At 44.3% G+C, this 19,749-nt stretch overlaps 1 protein-coding gene across 2 annotated transcripts in view; it reads left to right on the top strand.

Moving 5' to 3' along the window:
- Positions 1-19,749, top strand: part of ABAT (4-aminobutyrate aminotransferase) — a 57,453-nt gene continuing 37,704 nt past the window's right edge. The window contains exon 1 of one of the 2 annotated variants that reach the window (XM_040591869.1): positions 1-106. The gene's annotated coding sequence lies outside the window, so the exon portion shown is untranslated. Of the gene's footprint in view, positions 107-13,483; positions 13,601-19,749 lie in introns of those variants that run through there. The other variant, XM_040591868.1, reaches the window with a different exon arrangement.

Genomic DNA, 19,749 nt, shown 5'->3' with positions numbered 1-19,749 from the left:
TTGGTTGCCGAGCCGGGCGGCGGGCGGCGGGGCCGCGCAGGCAGCGAGCGCGGGGCCGGCCCAGCCCAGCGCGGCGGCCGGAGGAGACGCAGCCCCGCACCTCCCGGTGAGCGGGGCGGGGGTCGGGGTGGGTGGCTGCGCCCCGGCGCTCCCCTCGGCCGGGCCCGCTGCTGCGCGGCCAGCGGGCCCCCCCCCCCCCCGGGTTCGGAGCCCGCGGGCTGCCGGGCGGCGGCCCCGCATCGTCCTGCCTGTGGGGAAGGGGCGCAGGCGGCCGTGGCCCTGTGCGCCCCTGGGGCAGCCCTGCAGCGGGGGCGGGGGGCGCCGACCGTGGCCCCTCTCGCCGGGCCGGCGCTTACGCGTGGGCTAAGCGGCGGCGGTGCCGAGGGGCTGCCGCTGCGCTCCCGGAATGCCGCCCCTTCCCCCCGGGGAGGCCTGTTTCTGCAGCCCCGGGCAGGGCGCAGCCGTGCCCCCGGGTCCGGGGCACCATCCCGAGCAGGAGCCTTTGCTGCCGCCCCGGAGTTGGGCCGCAGCGGGCGGCGTGTGCCGTGCTCGGTGTCCCGGCCGCCGCGCTCCCGCCGCCTGGCGCTCCTGCCCGGCAGGCAGGCGGACCTGACACGGACCTGCGGGAAGGGGAAAGAAGGGAAAGCGGGGGCACGGAACCCGTGAGGAAATGCTTGTGTGCCGGGGGGGAACGCGGCTGGCTTTGTATATAGTTCTGCCCTTCCGAGTGTGTTGCGGCTGGCTGAGCGGAAAGCTTCAGGAATGGTGTTGAGGAGGCCTGCTGCTGCGCTGCCGACTGAGATTCCCCAGTTCTTCCCAGTTTCCTGCACTCCGGCTAATGCTTGTGATGCAGAACCCAATCCACTACCTCAGGCTTCTGAGACCTCCCCGGCTTACTTGCCTTCCGTAGCGTGTGGCTGTTCTGACAGAGCTTTTGCCTACCTTGGCTTTTGCCTCTGTGACTCCTTCTCTGTTCAAAAAAATACAGCAAAGGGAGCGATATGCAAAGAAACTGAACTACTGCAGGAGATTTCAAAGTAGTTTTGTAATTAGTAACGAACATTCAGGTTTACAAAAATTGGATTTTGCCCTGCAGTTCAAAGGCATGGCTAATGGGTGTGGGCTTTTATGAGAGTCTTTGCTCCTATAGTTTGATGCAAGGAATTCAGTAAAGGAGAAAACCCAACTGGTATAAACAGAGGGTACTGGTAGGGTTACCTTCTGGAAGCTCTATAGTGATGAAATTGCTTATTGAATCCTGTTATAGTCCAGTGGTTATAGATTGAATTTAGGATCTTTTTTGCATCTCTTGTTGCATTGTGGTTTCCTTTTAGTTTTTTTGGTGTTTTTTTACTGTAATTGGTCTTTCTGTGTACTTGAGTAGTGTGAATGTTGGGCAAATCGTGTCTGGGGGTCAGTTTGTCTTCTCTGGCTGCAGTTACGTATGCAGGCTTGGAGGTCAGTGATTCAAATGCTGGATCATAGCTCACAATACTAAAGCACAACATGTGTGAAGAAAGATAATATCTGGATGTCATAGTGTTTCTCATCCTTAGCATTTAAAGCACTAAATGTGATAAGCATCACTGAACTGGCTGTACAGATGGGGAAAATCAGATAGATGCAGGGAAAGAAAGCTGTTATTGCAGGTAACCCACTGGGTAGCCTTTTGGGCTTGGGATCGGTGTTCAGGGCATCTGTGCCTGCAGTCAGTGCTCTGCCATTAGTCTGTGTTGTACCTTTTGCACAAGCTGGAGTGTGAAAGACTGTGATGCAGACATCCCCGGTTAATGGAGACCTGAATCTGCAAGTGTACAGTGTTACTAGACAAGCTGACCACTTGTAAAATACATAGGGGGGTGGGAAATGCAATAGAACTGCTTTCTCCAAAGCCCAGTCCATTAGTCTTCTGAGGAATAGCAGGCTTAGAGGCATACTGTATTGTGAAGTGTCTTGTGCATTCAGATACGAAGTAAACTGAAATAAGTGAATAAAATTGGATATATATGCCCAGGAGGCAGTAAGCAAGCACAGCATGCAAGTAAACACCAAGCAAATCAGTGGGTATCCTGCTGACAGCTTGCTGTCATTGGAGAAGGAAAATGTCGTGATCTGGATTTTTTCGGAAGCAGAGAGGAATTAAGATGCTCACAGGCCACATATATACATCCAAACTAGTTCTTGCTGCACCTGCCGGCAGTGTAGAGGTCTCCAGGTGGTTCCCTTTGCCCTCTCTGGTTTGTTTCGTGCTTAACACGTGAAGCTTCAGAGCAGTTTCTGCAGTGCCTGGTATACCCTACAGCTGTATTCATCGACAGTCAATAGCCGCCTGTGTGTTTAGGTACAGCTGCACAGATCTCAGCCCTGCTGGGTGTGCTGACGGGGATGACTCCTGCCCTCGAAGGTGTAACATTAACTGCAGAGTGTTCCTTCTGGTTTGTGCTCTGATCGCTGGACCTGAATTAAAGCAGCTCAGACTACCTCATATCATATACCTCTACTAGTGCTTAACTTCGTACTTCCATGATTATAATGTCAGGGTTCACAGAATTAGGAAGATATTGCAGGTGGGCTAAGACAAATTGGATCTGGTTCCTGGCTTCCCGGCTCCGTTTTATAACTTACAGGGTTGAGAGTCCATTCCAGAAACACTTGTAAAAATTTTTTAACTGTTTCAAGTACAAATCAAGATTCCCTTCCTTTCTTATCCAAAAGAAAACAGCTTGCGGAAGCGTCTCAGGAAAAAGGGCTGTTTAGCAGCAGTATGTGTATGAACAGTATAGCACTCGTGGTTGTATCCCTGTTGTTCAGATACAAGCCTGTTGGATCTTAAAATCTTACTGTATTGGCTGTATAGTAGAAAGTTTTTTTAATCAAGTGGTGACTCTTTGAATTTGGATGAATCCCCTTTGCTCTTGGCTTTGCCTTTGCGAGAGGGAGCAGGGAGAAGAAAGGAATACATCTCAGTGGGGTAATTCTCAAGTTTGTTTTCAAAGACCATTTGATTCCTTCTTGCACGTTGTACGTTGTCAATCTGTGCGCCGTTTTTGTTCAAGCAGACTTTTCTACTGGTGTCTACTCTTCTTTTACAGTTCTTTATAAGCTTTTAAAGAGTTTTTCAGGCATAATGATAATTCTGAATCAAATAGGAAGTTACTTAAACCCATTTGAAAGAGTAATGGAAAAGAACTGGATTGCATCAGAAGGAGAGCAGCTAGTTCTGATGTGTAGGAAGCTGTGAAAGTACAGGTAACTAATGCAACAATGACACATGAGGGGCACTGCAGCATAAAGACCACAAATATACTACATAGATAATTATCAATGTGGGCCTATTGCCTATGGAAGGATGTATCCATCCTGCCTTAAAACTTACATAACAGATTTATCTTTCAGGAGCCTGAAACACCTTATTCTTGTTTGACTGATGTGCTTTCAGATTCCTTTTCTTTATGAACAGAAGAGGTTGCCTTAGCGGTCAGAGCTGCTACCAGCTTGAAGTAGATAATTCCACCAGCCACCACTGCTCTGTGGCTTGAAAGCTATACATCTCTGTCCCCTCTTTGTTTCTGAATTTTGTGATCTGTTTTATCAGATCACGGTCCGGTTTCCTGAAATGACGGCTATGGGCCAGGAAAACAGAATGATATTTTCTTAGCCATATGGTGTTTGTGCAAAAATAACAGTATTCTGGGGGGTTTCCAAAGCATGCAAAGTGTATGAAACAGAGAATATTGTCCTAAACTGTTTCTGTGGCTTTCACACTCTTTTCTGATCTGTGGGAGTAGGGTTCTGTACTGCATCCTTGTATTAGAGTGTTTGTCTTTCCTTTTGCAAAATATTTTACTGTTCATTTCCTATCTCTTAGTTAGCCAGATACTAGAAATTCAGCAAAAGAATCAGGTATGAACCTTGGTTATGTGTTGTTGCAGTTCTTGGTTATATGGAAGAAGGTTGTCTCTCTTGCTGTGCCGTGGGGGTATGTCTATTTGCAGCAGAGAGAATATCTTCAGAGAGTATGATATTCTTTTGAAAAGAAATCCCACTTTTTGCAGCATGAAGTTTTTGTTCTTCCATGCTAGTTTGTAGGTCTGGAGAATTTTTGGGTTTTGTGCATGGTAGTTTCAACAGAATGTACAACTGTAGAGGAACTGGATACATGCTGTAGCTCAGGCTGGATAGTTACTGCACCAGCTAGCAGCTGATTGCACTAGCTGGCTTTGTGAAGGTATATTGTGGTCGCTTCTGAAGTTGCACTTCTGAAAGCTTGACACCTGCAGTGTCAAGGACACAGGTCTGCCCTAGAGATGAACTTACTTTTTAAAAAATGGTAAAGCTGCGCTGTGCTGGTTGATGTGGGAAAGCACTAAAACCACTCAACTAAAAGTACTGCCTTTAGTAAGCGAACGCTGCCAGCTTGAAGTAAAGGGCCAGGAACGTGAGCTTAGTGACTCAGACTTAAGTGATTCCCCTTTATATTGTCCACTGCAATTATTTCAGTGAATCTCTCTGTTTTAATGCAGGAAAAAAGCATTTGTGTAGATGAGTGCTTATATTGTACTGTATCAAACTCTCATTTGGGACTATGGCTGAAAGGCAGTGTGCTATATAACTCTGTGGAAGGCTGTATGGCACTTTAAAGGCAATAAAGCTTCAGAGTTGGTGAGTTTCCTATTTAGATTTCAAGGTTTCACCAAAACACAGCTTGGCATTGGCAGGGAGCAGTTCTCTAAGAAGTGTTTATCTTCTTGTGACTCTTGTGAAACTCAGTAGTTTAAAAATTAAAATCTAATTCCGATGGTGTTTCTGGGGGCCGTTTACAGTAATGCAGCTTGCTAAAGATTTCATATAAAAAGTCAGTATGTCTCAAGTACACTCTGGGTGATGGGATAAAGTGCCAAACTACTGGTTTAGCTTTAATTCTGAGAGTAAAACAACTCCTAAACCTGTCTCCAGCTTTCCTTGTCACAAACACTTCAAAGTATTCCTTATTCCAGGTTTGAATTTCCTTGCCATCCCCAAGCAAAATTCAGTTTTAATTTTACAAGTGAAAATACATCACTTTAGAACTGTTGTACCCATATATAATCCTGTTTTACATAGGAATTTTTTAGCAATGTCCTCAAAATCCCTGAAGTTTGAAACCTGGCATAGTTCAAGTAATTTATCTTGGGTGGTTTTTTTTTTAATACATTCCTAGCTAAATCTGGAGAAAACTGGCAGAGTAACAGAAAGAGACCAGGTAATTACTCTGAGCAGTTCTTACCTGGTATCTAAAATATACTAGTAGAATCCAGTTTAGCCATGACCTGTTTGGGATATGACAACGTGCCTCTTGTCAGCGCAGCTCGGCAGGCGTGGGTGGCTGCTGGGAGCCTCTGCACAAGGGTGGTGGTGCTGGGAGGGCATCACTGAGATGTGGTCTTCCCAAGCAGAAAGCTGTTCCGTAGCCACAGGAGGAGACTGCTGTTGAGGAAGAAACCTGCACATTTACAGCATGTTTGTATTTTGTGCTGACTCCCTTATGATGCTTCTCACTGAGTCAGCTGAGACATTTGGATTCAGGTTCTTGTGTCAAAGTCTGCTCTGCGTTCCCTGCTGACAGTGCCACTTTCACAGCTGTATTGGCTGAGTTTGTGAGCATGGATTCTGGCATCGGGTTCAGCGCATCTTTCTCACGTTTCCTTTCATCTCCTCGGCCACCTGCACATCGTGAGCACCACGTTTTCTTTCCTGAAGCCTTTTAGCCTGCCCACAGTGTCAGCATGATGTGCTCCCTATTTCTACTGCTTTTCCCACATAGCTTTGCAGCCCTTGTGTTCGCTGTCTCTCGAATCTGTTTTAAGGGTTCTTAGTCCTACCTGTCGGCTCTAAAAACAAATGCTTTTTACTGGAAGACCATTGTAGCTCTGTAGGAGGTATAGGTGAACATAGGCTAGCCTGCTGGGTAAAAGACCTGCTTGTGTGGAAAGGGAAGCTGGAAGGGTGGACAGAGTAAATGAAGAAAAACTGAGGAGAGGTTTCACACTGCCAGCAATGTTAGTGGGTGTGTCAGCCTGGAGGACACGGGTTACTTGTGGGTCAGTTGGATGGCTAGAAAGCACTGTGATACATCTGTGGGAGTGGAAGAGTTGTTACCAAAGAGTGTGGATTTCCAGCACAAGGTGTTCTTTCTAGTTGTTTGTTGCGTTTGGTTTGGGTGCTTTTTTTGAGGGCTTTGCCTCCCCTTGTAACCTTGGTTTCATCACCGATTTCTCACAGAGCAAAAAACAGTGGGTGTTGGGAGAAGATATGAATTAGTGATGATGTTTTCATGATGTCCTATTTTTGATGTTTGGCTCAATTTTAAAGTATCCAGCTACCGCCTTGTACCAGGCAAAACACAAGGCAGCAAGCTCTTCATGGAAATCTGTACACTAGTGCTGGATGATTTCGTGCTAGCTTTCTTCCCTGTAATCTTGGTATTAAATCACCTCTTCTGCTTCTTCCTTCCTACCAGCAAATGAACAACCCTACAGATTTTTGTCACAAGAGATGTCACCCCTTGCCCTTCCAGCACTCTTCCTTTTTGAATGAGTAATGCAAGAACACAGGCTTGCAGAAGCCACTGAGGAAAACAGGAAACAAAAAGAAAAAAAGTCGTTTGCAGGGAAGGGAAAGAATAATATCCCTCATTTGTATTTGTATTGCAGCAGGCTCAGTCTTGATTAAAGACTTTGAACATCACAACAGCATGCCAATTTTGGCTTCCTCTTTTAGCAAAGGATATAGTGAGTGGAGGTTCTTGGCAGCATCCCTTGACAGTAAACACAACTGAAATCAACTTGTATGTTCTAAATTGGTCTGGCAATAATACAAAATTGTGAATAAGTAATGTAAATAACATAAAAATTAAGTATTTTAAATAAGCTTGGTGTAACTTATTAGCAGTCATATTTTTTGTTTGTATTATTTCCTCCAAATCTGGCTGTCAGGCTTTCTTCATGTTAGATGCCAAATAACAGGAACCAGCCATCTTGTTGTTCTCTGTCACCTGTCTTTCCACATCTGGCATGAATAACATATTTTTTGCCAGGTGCTTGCTTGATACTCATGGTGTGTTGTACACCAAAAATAATTAGGAGGACACTGGGAGTAGGATGGAGGGAGTAAGTTTCTACTGAAGCATTTTTAATAGCTCACTGTATAAATCTGCCGATATAAATGATTGCCTTAGTGGGAATTGGAGAATATGGCAGGTTAAAAAGCTGTTTGGAAACCAAAACAAACTGCTCTAGCATGACAGGACAGATTTTAGACATAAGATGCTTCCTGGCAATAGGCCAGAGCATAATCCTACCACACAGTGCTGCGGACAGGCTAGAGGCCGTGACTTCTGAATCCTTACTGATTTCATCATTTCAGGCAAAGCACGCTGCTGAGCGTACTGACAGCAACGGTCCCCAGACAGCAAGTGTGAGGGATGTGTTTTACCTCTATGGATCATACTGCCATCCACCTCAATGTTCTCTCATCCCAGCTCCAGTTAAAAGCAAACCTTGTTTTTTGCTCCACAGCTGCTGCTGCAATGCAGCTTCCTGGAGAGGGACATAGGATTACACAATCAGAGTGTGCTGGTGGAGGTAGGAAAGCAGAGGATGAGCTTGGCTCAGATGAATTCCACACTCCTTGTTTGCAGTGCAGTTTTCATCAGGTAATGGAGTTACAGGGGTGGAAAATCTTCAGTTTGTTCCGTGGTTTGGGCAGTGGGTATTGTAAGGGGCTGGCATAACTGCTGTAACGTGATGCTTCTGCCTTGGCTGTTGTAAAAAGCAGCTGAAGAAAAACAATAGAAGGGCTAGCTTGTGTTGCTAAGAGAGGGAGTAGAGGCAAATGGAGGTAATGACAAGCAGTGCCAGGGATTCACGATGTTATGGGGCCTTTGTCTGAGAAGAACTTTCATGATACCAGCAACCATCTGTGCATTGCAGTAACTATAGCTAACAAATCTTGTGCTGCTTTTTGTCAAATTATGAAATCCAAAATGCCGGTTCTTTTGGAAATGCCTTTTAGCAATTGCAGGAGATCAGTGACTACTTGCTTAAATTCTCATCAGTAATCTTTATTTTTCCTTGGCCAAGAAGGTGGTTGGAAAATATGTCTTATGATGCAACCTGTAAGATTCCTGGTGTTAATTTATTCATAAAAACTGGACCATTATGTGATCATGAATTAGTTCAGAGTTTGTTCTTGTGCTTCTCTGTAGGTTTTGGTGTAGCAGAACTTTGCTCAGTCAAAATGGTAGGACTCTTGATGAACGTGGGTTCATGGGTAGGGTATGTTTCAACAGTAGGAATATCTCTGGTGAGGATGGAAGACTGAGCCATGCAGGTGACAGGAGAGCTAGATGAAAGTGGAGTTCTTCAGAAAAGAGGCTAAGATGATGCTACTACCTTTGCTTACCCAAGGTTGGTTGGGTGACACCATACATCATTTCTAGGTGCAACACTTGCATAAAGTATATTATTTTTTTGCAGAAAATACACCAGGAAAATTGTGTTCCAGGGTGATCTGATAAAGGATGGGAAACAGCTCGCAGGTCCAGTTTTAATGTTCTGAATGGAAAAGGGAGGAGAAAGGGACTGTTGCATCTGGTCAAAATCCATATGCAGCCTTGCATAACTGATGCTCTGCTCTGGCTGATAAGCAAGCTTTGCAGCCACATTCCTCTCATCTGTTGGGAAACTTCAATCTCTTGATTATCTCTTTCAGCTACTGTCACTAGTTAACAGCAAAAAGGGAAAAGGGGCAGCTTGAGATAATACTGACACAGTGCTTCTGAAGGGTAACAAAGCACGTGATTTTGTAACTTCTACGAAGAATTACCTGATTACTGATAAATCCTGTAGTTGCATCCATTTGGTGAAACCCTTATTTTGTGAAGGAGCAGAAAAAATTGCCTTTTTTTTTTTCTTCTTTTTATGAGCTACTAGAACAGTGCTCTGTTGGGGCCTCTTGAGAGGGAGAGGTTAAGTACCACTGAAGGAGGATGGAGGACAGTGCTCTGAAGGGAAGCACTCTGCTGTCCCACTGTGCTAGCACTGCTTACTTTCATAAGCTATCCTTAGAAAGATAAACATTTCCTTTAATAGATTTTTGTTAGGTTAAATAGCTTGTTTATTTATTTAACTTATTAGCTCCTTGTTCTGTACTGACTGTGTTCGTCCTGGAATAACTTGGGGGAGCTGCTTAAAATTACACTGGCTTATCTTACGCAAGACTTACCTTGATCTCTTTTTGATATGGCAGTCATTCCTAGTATTTGTTAGTGCCTTTGTGGCAATACTGTAGTTACAGAGGCAGGCTTGCCTGACAGTGCTAAAAGGGAGGATAGCTGCTGCCCCACGCCACTGGACAGTTCAGGTTCAGGTGCCTTTCTTTGCCCTTGTTACAGCATTTTTGTGGTATTTGACAGAAAGCCCTGTCTTCTGTCTGTCCCAGCATGCTAAGGCTAGTGGTATTGCCAGCTTATTTGTTACTTAGTATTCGTCATTACAAGCTGTATTTGCAAAATGTTTCCTTGCAGCACCTGTGGATGTTCCTTATGGGATATTTGCAGAGCTGCAGGACGTCCAGTGGCACTCTTGGTTGCTGGAAATGGGTAGAGCCAGCACAGAGCTGCTCTGAAATGGTTTGTGTGGGAGGTGAAGTGTGTGGCACTGACACTGGCTGGCGGTGGCGTGGACACTGGCTTTGAGTGCTTCTTGCAGGGCTTCAAAACATGCTTGGAGTGTGGATATTCCAGATACTTTCCATTCCTGCTTTTAGTTTGTCTGTAATTCCAGTCCAATGGGCCTTCTCCTTTATGAAATGGAAGTAGTGGGTATCATCTGTGATTCCAGAAGCAGCTAACATAATACCATGGGTTTGTGTTCCCATTCCCAACTTGTGCAGTCTCTCTGAGCATCGCAGTTACATGAGAATTCCTTCAACAGTTTCTTGATTCCAGGTCCCTCTTTTTCTGACCCCAGCAACTATGCTGGACTTGCTCAACCCATAATAGAAATATTTATAGCAGCCTTCCCAAATCTGCCCAACATTTTTTAACTATCTAGATGTGACATATGGAATCGTCACATTCATGTGATTCGTAGCTTGTGTGTACCAGCCTGAAAAAACAGCACTCAGTCTCTTGTGTGGGTGTCAGAGTTACCATGAGAGTAGAGCGTGGAATATGGATGTACCTTGATGAGACTTTACCAGTGAGTTTAGCCATTAGCACACTTAATAAGGCCTAATTCACCTCCTCAAATTTGTGACCAGGTATTTAGTACTTGTGTGAAATGTAATGCAGCAGCTTCATAATTTTTGTCAAATAAGTAAAATATAAGGAGTGAATAAGCACAGTTTATGCAGTAGCCATGTGTTGGTAACACTCAGGTTTTGATACCCTTCAGTGAGTCTTCCAGCTACGAGTTTTTCTACCTTGCTTGTAATTCAACAGGGTGCTTTGGCTCATGTACAACTACAGTTTTGTGAATGGGCCTAGCGAAGTAAAAGGGACTGCTTGAGAAATATGTATCTTGCTGAATCATGTTGGCACTAGTTTCTTTGTCCATCTGTAGCCCAAAAATAATTTTCAAGACATAATAGGGAATTTAGCCACAGAGTCTATTGATTAACACTGTGTATGCATCTGTGTTCCCTTAACTGTTCTGAAAACTGCCCAGCTGCTGTTCTTTTTAACCTATTGCCTGAAGAAACAGGCGAAATAATAGGACTTTTGAACAGTAGAAATTTATAGTAATTGTACTTAATTCCTATATCCCTCTCCTTCTGAATGTGAAGTGCTCCTATTTAATGTGAGTTGAAGTAGTTGGCATCTGAAGAACAGAGGGGGGTGATCTCACTCTCCCTGTATCGGTGTAAGTTACTGATTTGTAAGTAATGCACGTGCAGTTCACATGTGCCCATGCACACATGCAACCTCTGACTTTTTAAGCTGAGTGTCTGCCAAACAAAAGAAATCCCTTGGTGTTAGTAGCATTGATTGTGGTGAATTCCACCCTGTTCATGAGGCTTTTTACTTCTTTCAGAGAAGAAAAACTACCTCTCTACACTTAGTGTAATGTTACTGAATGCGCTAGGGTAGGAAGCAGTCTTTTGACTAGCCGTAGATTGGAAAAGTTGCAGTGTGTTGGGGTTCCTGCAAAGAAGTACTTTCCATCCAAGATAATTTTGTTTAATAAGTTTAGCCTCACCTCATGTAGGCTGAGGTTGCACTCAGCAGAGGCACAAGAATTTGCCCTTTAGGAGTCATAATCCTGATTACTCGCTGAATAAGTATAGTAATAAATCGCCAATACAAGGCATTGTCTTTGTATCCGATGTTTTATATGTCGTGAGTGTAAATACCTACAACTTTTCTCAGTCCTTTCCCCTCTACTTTGTGATGTGTCCCTGTGCTAACCATCTGTCTGAACAGGATTATTGCACTTTCTGTGATATATTGGCAGTTAACAAGTTCAATATAGAGTCAGCAGTTTGTTTTACTGTCTGGCAACCAGTACAGGCCAGTTTAACTATGTCATTTACAGTCTGTGTATGTAACTAATAACAGATTTTAAATTATGAAGAAGGTGAAGGATCAGCTTCAGTCTTTAATTTGGATCAAATCAACAGCTTGGTACTTAGGAGTAGTACGGTATCTGTCTTATAAATGACTGCAGTCTGGGTGCCTTTCTTGACAGCCGCTAGTACTCACGTGGGATCCCAGGCAAAGGAGAAGGGAACCGAAACAGGGTTACCCACATCTGATTCCCTTCCTTGTTGGTGTTAATGGCATTTTTGTGAGCAGTTTGGATGGTGATCAGTCGTCCATTTCGTGTAGAAGGCTCTGGAGAACAACATGGTGACTTTAAACCATGTACTCCTGCAATGGATACAAATCGGTTGTGTGGATACTGACATTGCATCTGTTGGTGCGTAAATTATTTGTGTCAGCATAATGTTACAATGGAGAGATACTGCAGGTGTGTTTGGTCTACCTGAATGACTTTCTGTCCCTCATCATTCCTGTATTAGCACAGTAATCATCACAGCATCCTCCTCAACCAAATAAATACTGCTGCTGTTGCTGCACTGAGAAGGTGGAAGAAGGCACAGTGCTGTAATGGCAGCATAAACTGGAGTTACTGAATTGCGAGGGACCTTTGCTGCTTCCTATAAGCACCGTGTCTTCTGCCTTTGTTGCTTGCTTCTGGTATCACTCCTTCCTCTGTCTGTGGTAGACCCTTCCTTGCACTTTGCTGTGCTTGTGCTGAGCCAAGGCAGCACAAGTCTCAGGCTCGCTCTGGTTCCCAGGGACCAGGCTGCTGCCCCGTCTCCCTCCTTGCAGCCCGTGGTAGCAGGCTCTGTGGTCGCAGCCCCTGGGGCAGGCTGCAAAGCCTGTGCTTAGGCAAGCACCCTGCCACAGCGTCGTGTCCCTTGCTGGAGCCCACATGCTGGAGCCCACAGGAGGCAGAGCGTGAGGCAGGTCCCGCAGCTGGGGTCCGGCCCTGGCTCCCTGCTGCAGTGCAGCCCAGCACCCTCTCCTCTGCTCGAGTCGTTTGAATGCCCTGATTACTGAAGTGGGTAAGTCACCACCCTGCTTGTAATAATTACAGATTTCCTCTGTAATTTTTCACTCCTCTGTTGCCACAGCAACCATGCAGTGGCTCAGCCGAAATGCTGTTACAGGGATTTAGATGTGAAGCAGCTCAGCCTTTTTCTGCGCTCTGGCACATCTTCCCTTTTGCCCCCTGGCACCATGGCAACCTGGCGATGGCATCCCTGCCTCAGCGATGGCACCCTGGCCTTTTCCTGCATCCACGGGCCTGAAGGGATGCTGCTGTTATTCTCTGTGCATGTCTGGGTCTCCTCCATTCCCTGTCTCATCCCCCGTGTCAAGCGGCGCATGGCAGGAGGTGGCGTTAGGATGTGTGCTGGCTGTTGTACTGCCTGCGCCTGTGCGCAACCTGAAGGAGCTGAACTGATCCAAGGTCATTTTATAACAGTTGTGTGCCCAGATGTCACTCTCGGGATATTTGCAAGCCAGAGTAAAATTAAGGGGTTTAAAGGCAAAACCTGTTCTTCAGCTTCTAATGTACCTTTTCAAACATTAATACAGTCTGGCTCTGCATCTCAAGGATTTGTTTTCTGAAACCTGCGGAGAACACGTTCAGGTGAATTCAGACTCCCAGGGGTGTGAGCTGATGGGCTGCCTCCACATGCCAGAGGTACTGGAGTAGCAAGGGGCAGAGCCAGGGGATCACAGTTTGAGGCAGGTTGGGTATTACTCTCCACTGGGTTTGACTGAGCACAGGGTATAGCTTGCAGGAGCTGGTTTCATTAACCTTCATTAACTGGGGCATCCCCCCCAGCTAAGCTGCAGGGTCACAGCTCAGGGTTTCCTCTGGGTAATGCCTGTTCTCGCTGCTGGCAGTCGCGAGCGGCTGCTGGAGGGAGCGGACAGCAATGGCATTTCTCATGAGCACAGCCGACAGCAGCCTACTCTAAAGTGAAGGAGAGAGCGGCATTTTCAACCAGCAAGCTGGCTGCGAGGAGTTCTCATCCAGGTCGTGTAAGTGCCTTTGGCTTGTGCCGGTGTGGGGTGGTGGTGGGGAGGTTAGCACAGGCTTCAGCCGAGCTTGCAAGGGCTGTGCGTTCGTGCTTTCTGTTCAGAGGTAGATGCGTGTCGTATGTAGGTGCAGGCATGTGTGATGTTAAAACGTCCCTGTCATGGCTATGCATGGTTAGCTGTTGCCTGGTTTGTTTGCTGGACACCTTGTAACAGAAATCTCCTCCATGCGTCTGCTTTTCTGTGTCCTCGGCTGGAATGGGGGTCACCTTGAGAAACCGGAGTACTCACTCCCATTTAAGATGCTTCCCTTGGTTTGGTGCAGGCTGCCTCCAAGTGAGCTATTTTATGACTTCAGTAAGCAGAAGAATAAATTGTGCTTTTACAGTACATTTTATTTGATGCTATTTATCTATCTGTTTTCATGACCTCTGAGAAGGCAGTGGTAGGATGCTGAGAAATAAAATCTTACAAGGAATATAACTCAATTTCCTTGGCTGAAGCTCCACTTGAGGGTATTTTGCAATACTTTAATTTTTCCAAAGCTACAGAACACTTGTGGAGCAACTAATGTGAAAAGCAGGCTGTATCATCATCTAAGCTGTTTAACCCGACGAGAGCTGGACTGTTTTGGTGTGGGAAACGTGTGGAAATTAAAGGCATGGTTTGGATATGTTGCTGCCATCTGCATTTAAAATAATGAATTCAAAATATGCAGGCTTGAAGAGAGGTTCTTATGCATAGCTTACTAGTAAAGTTCACTGAAATATCAAAGTGCAATTTCTTTCAGTGGGAACTATTAAGGAATGACAAACTAAAATAAAATCTTAAAATTTTCATCTGCCATTAGTTTAGTTGTGTTTGGTTTTTACCAACACTTACATACAGTTATGCCATTCATGTAGGTATTTTTAGCTGTGGATCTAGAACTGGCCCAATTTCTAACAGATGCTTTTTTGACCCCATTTTTTCTTTTCCTGAGACAATGTATTTCTTTCACAGGCAAAGTGTAGGCACGTCTCATCCTAGCTTACCTGTTCAAATAGTTCTTGAATCAAAAATGAGCAACTCAAAAAGTTCCATAGGTCACCTGAATCCTAATGTGCTATAATCACAATGTTCCCACCTGTATTCATTGGATTATGGATCAGGAATCTTTTCTTCGTCCAATATTTGTTGGAGAGGGGGTAAACAGAGACCAGGGCTGAAGGATTTTTGTATTTAAAAAAAAAAAAAAAAAGTATTCATATCCAACCACCAAACCCTGTTTAGAGGATATCTAAGGAGGAGAACCTGGACACATGAGTGTAATGACATTTCTGACTGTAGATGAGTTTTAAAACTTGATGGAAGGACTGAAGGTTTCTGTTCTAGCTTTGCTGCTGGTTCAGCTCTGACCTGGTTGCTGGTCGCATGTAGGTATCTCAGGCAGGTGTTGCCATGTCATGATGGATACTGTACAGTACTTCAGTACTTCCAAGCCACAGCTGTGAGGTTTTTGTCCCATGTGTTGCATCTTGCTTGGGGCTTTTGCTGCATTTTTCGGAACAGACTGACTTGAATGCCAGCTGAAGGTGGAGTGAGAGAAGGCAGCTGTGCAAAAAGCCAGTTTATTAGGGAAGACTTACACTGTCGTGTGCAATATTTACTGTTTTGTTGAGACTTAAAGGATGAAACCAGTCTCCCCTTTTCTGTTTTTCTGAACAGTAGTGGGAGTATTTGATCCTGTTGGTGTCAATAAATAAATAAGCAACCATGAATAACAGACACTTGAGTTTTACTTGTAACTATGACAACTGTGTCCTTGACAACTTAAGTACAATCATGGAGTTTCCAATTACATTCTGTTCTACACAAAGCCATTATGGTTATTAGAGACATAAACAGCAAAAGCAACTGTCAGCTTGTGTTTTCTGGCAAAATCCATTTTGGTGGTGGGTACACGTTTCCATTTGCAGACTGCTGTTTCTGGTTTTGTTGTCAGTGTTGCTTAGTGGGAAATGCCTTGGCGAGCTGCACACTCCAAGGGCAAGCAAACCTGCCGTTCATTGGTGACAGTCACATTTTGCACTGACTTTTTCAGCTGCTGCCTCTGAAATTGTGCCAGAAAAGTGCTCGAGGGTCTCCTTCTGATGTGTGGGTTGTCCCGTAGACCCAGCAGATTTACACAGAATGTCTTGGTCACTGTAGTGTTCCCGATATGTGGCCTTGGTGCTGTGGGGTGCTTGTAACCACCTTGGCTTTTGAAGTATGAGGCTGTGGCCTTTGGTTGACCAAGTTGGTTGAAGAGCAGCTTGTCTCTTTTCTGTGCCATCCCGTGAGGATGGTGCTAGGTACTGTTCTTCCTGAAGTCAAGGGGTTTGCCTTTGTTTTGTGCTGAGTTTGTACAGGTGCTGGATGGAAATTTTAATGCCAGCCTTATATGAACACTAAAGGCAAATTTTCTGACAAGTCCCACTTGACAGGACTTTCCTATTCCCGTGATGATTTAAGATAGCCTTAGTCTAGCCATCACGAGGGATTCTTGATGTTACTCTAACAAACTTCTCTTGCAAATGATGTTGTAAGAGAATTAAAAAAATTGTCAGAACTATACCTTTGAAAAAAACCCCACCCTGTTGAATTAAAAGGACCCGCTGTATTTCATTGGGTGCACTCAGGCTTTCATAACTACATAGTCTATATTGAACTCTTAACTCTGCTTCTGGGACCAAGTGAATTGCAGTTAAATACATCAACATGCTGGCAGGCTTCTTTCTTTACTTTGCTGTTTGGTAAATTTAAGTGGCTAAAGCAGTAAGTCAGGATTTCTAATGTCACCCTTCGCTCCATCAATAACAGCTGGTTAAGTCATGCAGTTTTTTCCTGCTTTGATCTATTCGATGTGAACATTCCCTGTCTCCCCAAAGGAGGGTGTGGTGGTACTTAATGACTGCAGTGCATTTTTGAACAGCAAGTGCTGTATATGTTGAATCTTTTTATGTAAATACCATGATGACATTAGGTTGCCTTGTTCTTTTGCAAATGCAGACTAAGGAAGGGCTCGATTATAGTTAAAGGATGACAGACTCTACTGTCTTCCACCTCACCCATGCTTCTGTTTCTTTGTGAAATTGTGCGGATATTCTGGACTCTGGGATCTTCTTGAGCTGTTTTTAGAAGTAAAATACTTGAGCTGCATCACCAAAGTCATGAAAGAGGCTTGTTCATGAACTCTGCAAACCAGGAGACTTGCCCCCTTTTAACAACAGCCTTGGATTCATTCATTTATTTATGTATTTATTTTAAAGACAAGGCCCTTCAACTCTGTTTTTTGGGCCCCAGATGCAGAACGCTACCTGCCAGAAGTTCATGAAGATGATAAAAAATGAGTAACAGGACTCCCAGGAGTTTACAGGGTGTAGAATGTAGGACTGGTTAAGATTTTTCCTTCTAACTTGTCGTGTTGTTGCAGAAGAAGAGATGACAGGACTTGGGCAGCGTAAACGAGGCTGGAAAGCTTGTCCCTGTTGAGCTCAGAAGCTGCAGTTCCATCCAGCTGTGGTTTTGGCAGCTTTTTTATCTTTCATCTCTTTCAGAATTGCTTATCGCAACTCTGACTTAGTGTACAGCAGTCACTGCTTATGTGACGGGAGCTGTGACTCATTCTTCTTGGTGCCCGTGTCCTGGCCCCGCTATCCAAACTCTTTCCAGCTTGCCTCTGATATATTCCAGTCTGATTCTCTTCCAGAAAAGCTCTTTGAAGAGCCCTGATGTGCAGGTTTGGGAGCATTGTGGAGGTTAGAAAAGGAGAAGCAAGAGCTCGTGGGAGATAAAGTCTTAGTGGTCCAGTTTTTTGTGTTATCACGTTGTGAGTCTTTGAAACAGTAGTTGGACTCACTATCCTGTGAAGCCAAGGAAACTTAACTGTTAATTCCAAAAGAAACTCAGCTTTGCAGTGTTTTCCCGCTTCCATCCAGCATGGCTACCTGAGTACTGCCAGGCTTTTCAATATTGCTCTTTTGTTCTAGTCACAGGAACTGTAGCTGACTCAGTCTCTCAATTTGCAGTTTCTTCCACTGTTAAAAAAAACCCAAACCAAACAGATGCAGAAAACGCAGTGTCAAATCATGCTGAGCTGTGAACTGAAGAGCCTTCTCGCCTCTTTGAGAAACACCCTATCTATACCAGCTCACCTCCAGGATGCGAGGGAAGGCTGGAGTGTGGGAAGGGTGGGTTTGCTTCCAGGCGTAAAGCTGGGGCTGCCTGTGGGCTCCCCACGAAGAAGGGAAGTGTCCACGGCAGTCTGCAGGGTGGCAGAGTGCCAGGGCCTGGGGCTGCTGCCCCTGCGCCTGCCAGCAGACCCTGCACAGCTCGCAAAATGGGTAAGCCTTGCAGTGTTTTCACATCGAGATGGATCCAAGCAAACAGGACTAAAAGATGGTTTGAGATGTTTTAAATTTCACCATTAACACATAGCATGACAATACCCTTGTTGCTGTGCATCACAGAAAAGTCAAGCAAAGGAGAACATCAAAAAAAGGAATGAATTCGCCTTTACCTCCCTGCTCCCCAAATACATACTGTGTAGGCTTGTGGAGTAATTGCCCTGTGCAGCTTGTGCTGCTGTTTCTAAGTCGCTTAATTGTTCCTGGTTAAATGGGTTTGGAGCAGCTGAGGGACAGATGAATGTGCCCTCGTGAATTTAAAACAGGCTTCTGTGTCTTTGGCATGAGTTGCAAGATGGAGATGCAAATCTGCAGTGCTAACTTTGCATCCACATCCTGCAGTGTCTCTGTTTCACCTCTTACCTTTGCATCTGTCCCAGGGATGCTTTGAGGGAGGTTTTTACAAGCTGCAGTCTGAAACACGGATGTCACGCTGCATTAGTTTCCCTGCTAGCAAGCAAGAATTTAACACAAACTGCTAGTTCCTATATTTTCACTCTTGTATCTGGATCAAGCCCTCCTGAATATTGGGGTCCCCCTCATTTTTTTTTATGTTTTCCAGGGGTTCCTCCTAAGAAACATTATCTTACAGATTACACGCTCATGGAAACAATGCATCTTTATATGTTCACAATACCCTGCTGCTGCTGAATGGCTGTTGTCGTTCCTAGTAACTAATTTTGCCTGTCAGAAATAATCACTCAGTATGGGATTTTAAAAGTTGCTTGTTTTTTTAAAAAAAATCCATCCAGTTTCGCAGTGTGCATTTTAAAAAATTCACATATCCTTATGTTTCATGTGCTTAATAAACTGTACTGAGCTTCCTCTTTGAAAATAATTTTTCTTACTGAAAGAATGTGACTGAGTTACACTATATTTGCCAATGCATGTGTTTTATGTAATGCAGTTACATACAAAAATATATGCAAATATATCTGAAAATTAATGTATTGAACATTCACTTCAGAATAGTTGTTTTGTACGGTCATCTGTAATAATGGTCTTCTCCGACTCAGTTGCCGTTAGAGGAAAAATGTTTAGGTAAGGCACTTTTGTGAATCTCTTTTTCTGGAAGAGTCATTTCTTTAAGGTCTAAGGTAACTAGCATTTAATCACATATTTACTCCAAACATTATCCTTCAAATCCCCTATGCAGTCTGATATCTGAAATCAGCGGCTGTATTTTGCCTTGATTTTAAAGATCTGAAACTGTGTGCAGTTGCTCTGAAGCAGCAGTGGTGATGAGCGAGGCTTTGCTGTTGTTTTGGTGTGTGCATGAGAGCAGAGTTCTGCTGGCTTGCAAACTGCCGCTGCTGCTTGCAGTGCTTGAAGAAGATGGGCCAGTGGGAATTGATCAAGAGATGGATTATGGAGGCAAAATTCAATTGGTTATTATAATAACCAAATAATACCTTCTTAGACAAATATACCAATCACATCAGCTGATCTCCTGTGAGAATTTGTGTGTGTAATGAAGATGGAAAAGAAGTTGGTTTTAGTTATACTCACATGTGATATTGCATGATTTATTCTGACTCTGGACTAGAAAATGATAAAACTTTTTATATAACCTGTCAAGGAAAATTAGGGCTATGCTACTTTGGTTTTAAACCTCTCACAACTTTTTTTTTTATTTTTTTTCTACGAGTATTTCAGAAAGCCAATACCATTTCCAAATGTATTTTTGAGCCTTTTATGAATACTGTATTTTGACCATTAAAGGAC

Source organism: Falco naumanni, chromosome 4 (assembly GCF_017639655.2).
Source record: "Falco naumanni isolate bFalNau1 chromosome 4, bFalNau1.pat, whole genome shotgun sequence".
NCBI classification, from domain to species: Eukaryota; Metazoa; Chordata; class Aves; order Falconiformes; family Falconidae; genus Falco; species Falco naumanni.
The sequence above is the reverse complement of the archived record's forward strand: the minus strand, read 5'-3'. Positions and strand labels throughout refer to the sequence as shown.